The following is a 7,324-nucleotide window of genomic DNA, read 5'->3' on the forward strand; positions in this document are numbered from 1 at the left end:
AAAAGGAATTGGATGCAGGCTGTACTTCTGTCTAGGGAACCAAAGGTTAAAAGCAGATTTAGAAGTACCAAAGAGGAGAGTATATTAGCTGTGGTGAGATTTAGAAGTGCCACTCACTCAGAGCTCAAGTGGATTGACAGTTTGTTACTACAGATGGCACCCAACATGGGGCAAGAACTCACTATTAAAATTTATTTAGCGATTCTCAAATGAAATGCACGTATGGTATAATATTAGGACTTGGGGAGTATTTTGTTTCTGAAGAGGCTACAGATTTTGCCTTAGCCACATGGGGATTTCTTACTGTGCTTTGGATGTATGTAAAGGGTTTGGCTTAGAGGCACTAGGAGCCCTTAATGTGCAAAGAAACAGGTTGCTCATTATTAGAGAGAGGCAGACATTAGAGGTAGCTAGCCTACAACAAACAGATAATCAAATGAGAGGTAAATGAAAGTAATTTTATTATTTTCACAGATAAAAGGAATATAATGGTAATTGTTTCAATGTTTTGAAATATACCTGGAATAAACAATGCCCGGTCTCTGGTCTGAAATATAGGAAAGAAAGACACATAGAGATAGAAGGGAGATTGTATGAGAAGTGTGCTTTAAAGAAAAATTTAAAATATTTATGCCAACCTATTCAACATAGTATTGGAAGACCTAGCCAGAGTAATCAGACAGCAAAAGAAAGTCAAAGAGATATAAATTAGAAAGGAAGAAGATAAAATATCACTATTTGCAGATGAAGTATATGTAAGTGACCCCAAATTTTTCAACAGAGAACTCTTACAGTGGGTAAACAACTCAGCTAAGTGTCTGCATATAAATTTAATTCAAATCAGTAGCCTTCCTCTACTCAAAAGGATAAACAAGCTGAGAATGAAGTTAGGGAACTGAAATCCTTCACAATAGTCAAAATCATATAAAATACTTTGATATGACCCTAAGCAAGCAAATAACAGATCTGTATGACAAGAGCTTAAGGTCTCTGAAGAAGAAAATAAAAGATCTCAGAAGGTGGAAAGATGTGCCATGCTCATGGATTGGAAGGGTCTACACAGTAAAAATGGCTGTCTTGTCAAAAGCAATCTACAGATTCAATGCAATCTCCATCAAAATTTCAACTTATTTTTTCATAGAGTTTGAGCAATTTGCAGATTCATTTGGAATAATAAAAAATCCAGGATAGCAAAAAAAAAAAAAAATCTCAACAATAAAAGAACTTCTGGGGGGGGGGTGGGTGGGTGGGAATCACCATCCCTGACCACAAGCTGTACTACAGAGCAATTGTTATAAAAACTGCATGGTATTGGTACAGAGACAGGCAGGTGGATCAATGGAACAGCATTGAAGAAATGAGCCCACACACCTATTGCCACTTGATCTTTGACAAATAAAAGCATTCAATGGAAAAAGGACAGCATCTTCAACAAATGGTGCTGCTTCAACTGGCAGTCAGCATGCAGAAGAACGCAAATCGATCCATTCTTAACTCTGTACAAAGCTCAAGTTCAAGTGGATCAAAGACCATCACATAAAACCAGGTACACTAAAACTAATAGAAGAGAAAGTGGGGAAGAGCTTAGAATACATAGGCACGGAGGGCGGGGGGATTGGCCTATGCTCTAAGATCAAGAATTGACAATTAGGACCTCATAAAATTGCAAAGTTCTGTAAATCAAAGGACACTGTCAATAGGACAAAACTGCAACTGACAGACTGGGAAAAGATCTTTACCAATTCTACACCTGATAGAAGGCTAGTATCTAATTAATATATATATATATATATATATATATATATATATATATATATATATATATATATATATATATATATATATATATATATAAACCTCAAGAAGCTAGACTCCAAAGAATCAAATAATTTTTTTTACAAAATGAGGTACAGAGCTAAACAAAGAATTCTCAACTGAGGAATACCGAATTGCTGAGAAGCACCTAAAGAAATATTTAAGGTCCCTTGTCATAAGGGAGATACAAATCAAAGCAATCTTGAGAATCCACCTCATACCAGTCAGAATGGCTAAGATCGAAAACTCAGGTGACAGTAGATGCTGGCATGGAATTGGAGAAAGAGGAACACTCCTTCATTGTTGGTGGGATTGTAAGCTGGCACAACCACTCTGAAAGTCAGTCTGTCGGTTCATAAATAATTAGTTTTCTAACCTTACTTAAAAATTCAAACTGCTGAAAAATCACAAAAAGTAGTAGGGATGTGGATTTTTTTTTGTTCTGGTTTACATAACAAATGCAGAGTTCTTCCTGTTTTCTGCTAACGTGAATAACTTTATAAAAATTATGCTGTAAATGTGAACCAGGTAATCAATATTCTTGCCATCCCATGTATCTTCAAAGATGCAAAACTACCTGTAATGAAGGGGAACGTGATGAACATAAAGAAAGTGATTTTATGATCAGATTGCTCTCTACAGTTAAATCAAACTATAAAATGAATTCATACAGATAAAAAGAATCATCAATATAGTGAATGTGAGAAAGCTTTCAAATGTGCCAATTGTATTTGCATGCATGAAAGGAATTGTTTTGGAGAGCAACCCTCTGATTTTATTCAATGTGGAAGAGTATTTGTGTATCAGAGTCATACTCAAAGATGTGAACACATGAAGGAGACAGAGCCTCTGAATGTAACCAATGCGTGTAGCCTTTGCAGAAAGAAGTGATCTCGAATATCATTAAAGAACACATTATGGTGAGAAAAACCAATGAATAGAAGTAATGTGATAAATAAAGGCTTTGCAGGAAGCAGTTGTCACCAGTGTCATAAATGACCATATACAGGAGAGAAACTATATGAACGTAAGTTATGTGGTAAAGCCTTTTCAGGAAGCAGTCATCTCAAATATTATAAAAGAACACATAGAGGAGAGAAAACTTTTGAATGTAATAAAGCTTTTCCACAAAACTATGGTCTCCAGTATCACAGAAGTACACATACAAATACATAAACAAACACATAAAGGAGAGAAACCCCATGAATGTAAAGTCTGCAGGAAGCAGTGGTCTCCAATACCATAAAAGACCATATACAGGAGAGAAACCTATAAATGTAACCAATGTGGTAAAGCCTTTTTATATCATAGTTATCTTTAAATATGTGAAATAAGGCACCCTGGAGAGAAATGTATGTGTGATTAGTGTGGTGAAAGTTTTTCATGTAAAAGTGGTCTCATCATAAAAGAAGACATAGTGAGACACCTTAATAATGTAATCAATATGGTATCATATATATCATAGTCAACTTTCAATACACAAATGAACATCTACTGGAGAGAAACTTGAATATATACAATGTAGTAAAGCTTTTGCAAGTCTTCTATTCAAAGACATGAATTAAATCATAGTGTAGAATAATCCTGTGACTATTTTTAGAATGGTGACACCTTCCCATATTTCTATAATCTTCATCATCATGATAGAATTCATGCCAGAGAGAAAGTATGAAGGTATTCAATATTGTGAAGCCTTTGCAAATTTCTCCAGTCTTCATCATGATGAAAGTATTCATACTGGAGATATATTTTATGACTGTAAGCAATGTGGTTATGCCTTTGTATTATAGGGTCCTCTGAGATACCACTGTACTGGCTGATTTTGTGTCAACTTGATACAAGCTGGAGTTATCACAGAGAAAGGAGCCTCAATTGAGGAAATGCCTCCATGAGATCCAGCAGTAAGGCATTTTCTCAACTAGTGATCAAGGGGGGAGGGCCCAGCCCATTATGGGTAGTGCCCTGGACTGGTAGACCTGGGTTCTATAAGAAAGTAGGCTGAGCAAGCTCGGAGAAGCATGCCAGTAAGTGGCATTCCTTTATGTCCTCTGCATCTGCTCCTGCATCCTGACCTGCTTGAGTTCCAGTCCTGACTTCCTTTGGTGATGAACAGCAACGTGGAAGTGTAAGCTGAATAAACACTTTCCTCCTTAACTTGCTTCTTGGTCGTGATGTTTTGTGTAGGAATAGAAACCCTGACTAAGACACCAACACAACTCTAACTTGGGTAATACAAATGATAATAATTTACTGTAATCAAGTTGTTAATGGACCATGGCCAGAGAACATTCTTGGAACCTAATGTATGACAGGCCACTCAACCACCTCCCCACCAGAAGACTGAATGTTAAAACATTTTTAAGTTTGAAAACCAGAAACATCTATGCCAAGTTACATCTACTTTTTTTTCAGTGATCTTGATTTAGGCCTAGCATCTGTCCTTATGTAGTTTACTATGTCACCTGTTATAGAATGTGGGTGTTAGAGTTTAATCATATCTATTTGTTTTTTGGTGGTTAGGAACAGGTATTTAGATTCAAGAAGCAGAAGATTAATAGCTGAAGGCATTATTAGGGATAGTCATGTTTTCAGGAACAAAAGTCCAATGACTGAAGGTGGTCCTCTATTGGGAAATTTCTAGCTCTGCCAGGGCCTAGGATGTTGAACTTACTTTCACCCTATGAGTTAAGGAGGTGAATAACAAAAAGACAGTACTTAGGACTTGTTTCTGTTGCTTGTTCCCTATTTTTGTGGATTGATTCTAATGCTACTTATGTTAAATCAGTTCCCAAATTTCAGGAGAACCCGACATTTGAGACACTGCCGTCTCTGCCGCCAGCTGGTTCTAAGTGGCAAATGTTGTTAATGGCCAATGGCTAGGGAGGAAGATAAAGGCTGGACTTTTGGATTTGCTGGAAAGGGGACCAAATAGTAAGGATTGAGGATTCTTATGCCAGGAAAGGAATAAGATGCATGTTTGAGAGCTGCAGAAGGCAGAGTACCAGCCATGTAAGCTCTGGGGAAATTGACCCTTATTGAGCAAAAATGGAATATAAATTTTACTAAGTAGTAATTCAGGAGTATTGGAGGGGAGGCATTAGCAACATGGAGGCTTGGGTGTTGAGCAGACATTGAGCTGATTTAGTCATATTTAACATAAACTTACATGTATGTTTATATGTCTTTCAAGAATCCAGAGCATTTGATTGGGCATTGACGAACTTGTGTAGAAGTCTCTGGATAGTAGAGCAGATTAATCAACTATGACTACAACCAATATTTTCCTATCAGTCATTTTTAAATAAAAAAAAAAAAAAACAATAAAAATAGAGAGAACCTACCAATGTAATAAATGTGATAAGGCCCCTTTACAACACAATTCTTCACAAATACATAATATTTTTATTCTTCCTATGGGTTGTAAATCCCTCTAGTGCCTTCAGTCCTTTCTCTAACTCCTTTATTGGGGACCCCATGCTCAGTCCAAAGGTTGGCTGGGAGCAACCATCTTTGTATTTGTCAGGCTCTGATAGAAAGCTCTTCTTATTTGAGGCTCCTGTCAGAAAGCACTTCTTTGTATCCATAATAGTGTTTGGATTTGGTGACTGTATATGTGATGGATCCCCAGGTGGGGCAGTCTCTGAATGGCCTTTCCTTCAGTCTGTTCCACACTTTGTATTTCCTCCCTTGAGTATTGTGTTCCCCATGCTATGAAGGAATGAAGCTTGCACTCTCACCAAAAAGGTAGGACTGTTCCTCTTCCTCCATATCCTTGCCAGCATGTGTTGTCACCTGAGTTTTTGATCTTAGCCATTCTGACTGGTGTGATGTGGAATCTTAGGGTTGTTATGATTTGCATATCCCTAATGACTAACATTTCCTTTTAACATTGCAAAATCATTTGGAGATCTGCCTGCCTTTGTTAAGCACAGAAACTAAATTAGCTGAGTGGGACCCAGACCTAACACTCTTGCTCTGTCTCAGGCTGACCCTGAATTCAGGAATCTATCTGCCTTTGTAAGCATAAACAAAAAATACATTAGCTGAGTGAGATCTCCAGTGATCACCACTACCTAAATCTCATTATCTCTTTCCTTAGTATTTTTCTGAGAAGTTGACTCCAGCTCACTTGCTTTTCTTTCTTTAGATTTCTGAAGTCCCTCATAATTCAAATTGCATCACTATTCTTTGAGGAATTACATATTTTTCAACCCATGTTTTTAGAGGTCTTTTCCACAGCCTTAAGGGCAGTCCTAAATGTCCCAGCATTTACCATTTTGCTGATAGATTAGCCACACCTTTGCTGGACACACATCTTGAACATTAATGTGGAGTCATTAACCTTAAAAGGGAGGACATTTCTTAAAAGAATGTGTACATTGTTATACAAACAAGCTTTATGCCCATGAAGCAATTGACACTCTTGCAGGCCCTTGTCTACTGGCCCTTTCCCAGAAGCAGGAACCATGTCATCTGGGTTCTACCAAGGCCACTCTGGACCTGAAACTTAGTCCTACAGGGGAACATGTAAAGGTTGTTTATTGATTACTGACTTCTGACAGTAACTGGCAGCTTGTGCTATAAAGAATGAAAGTATATTCTAGCAGTATATATAAACAGGAGAAATACTTTATCATGGTAGGAAAGATCTGGAGACTGGATACTATCTTGATAATAGGCTCTTAGCTTAAGAATCAGAGATCAAATAAAAGCATACGATAGCTATAAAAATTAGTAAAAACAGCAATCTATTTCTCAAAGGAGGCTCCATTTTTAATACATTGCAGAACTGCAAAAGAGCACCGTTAGCTTAGGAACATGATCATTGAAACACATGAACCCAGGAGGATTGAGAGGCCAAAGCTGTATCATCTTGGATTGGGCCTCCATCTTAAAAAGGAAAGAGCCTCAGAACTTGACCTGCAGCAGAACTCAAGCTGCAGCCATGTACCAGAAAGGATTTCACAACTTGTTCTTAGCCATAGTTTATTCCCTAGCTTCTTAGCAACAGTTAAAAGATTAGTCTGTTTTTTTTTTTCCAGATGTACTTTCAGACCATTTATGATTGTATACAATCTTGGTTCAGAGCAACTACCTTTTGTCATATGTCATTCTATTAGATGCTTGCCAGACTGGACAATCCCTCCCTCATCCTCCTCACTTGCCCCTATTTTCCTGTAAAAGCTTGCCTGCTGAGGGTTCCTTCTGGTTCCTGGGAGTGTTGGTCAGCTGGCAAGCTTTACAGTTGTTAATTATATCCTCAAGACTGTTCTGTATATCCTTAAAAGTTACCTTAGATTGTCCCACTGTGCCTGTCATTCATTTTACTTTCAGGTGAATAACTCTGTGGATCTTTCTGAGAACAGTTCTGATTAACGAGCTAGGTGATATTAGCTTACCTTCACTTAATCATCACCAGCCCATTAAATTTCTTCTGCGTATATCAGTTACTCTAGGTGGTTCAGGTAGGAGAGGGACCAATCTAGAGATGACTGTTTCCTTTAAGGCC

This window comes from Micromys minutus (assembly GCF_963924665.1).
Source record: "Micromys minutus genome assembly, chromosome: 11".
In the NCBI taxonomy this organism is placed as follows: domain Eukaryota; kingdom Metazoa; phylum Chordata; class Mammalia; order Rodentia; family Muridae; genus Micromys; species Micromys minutus.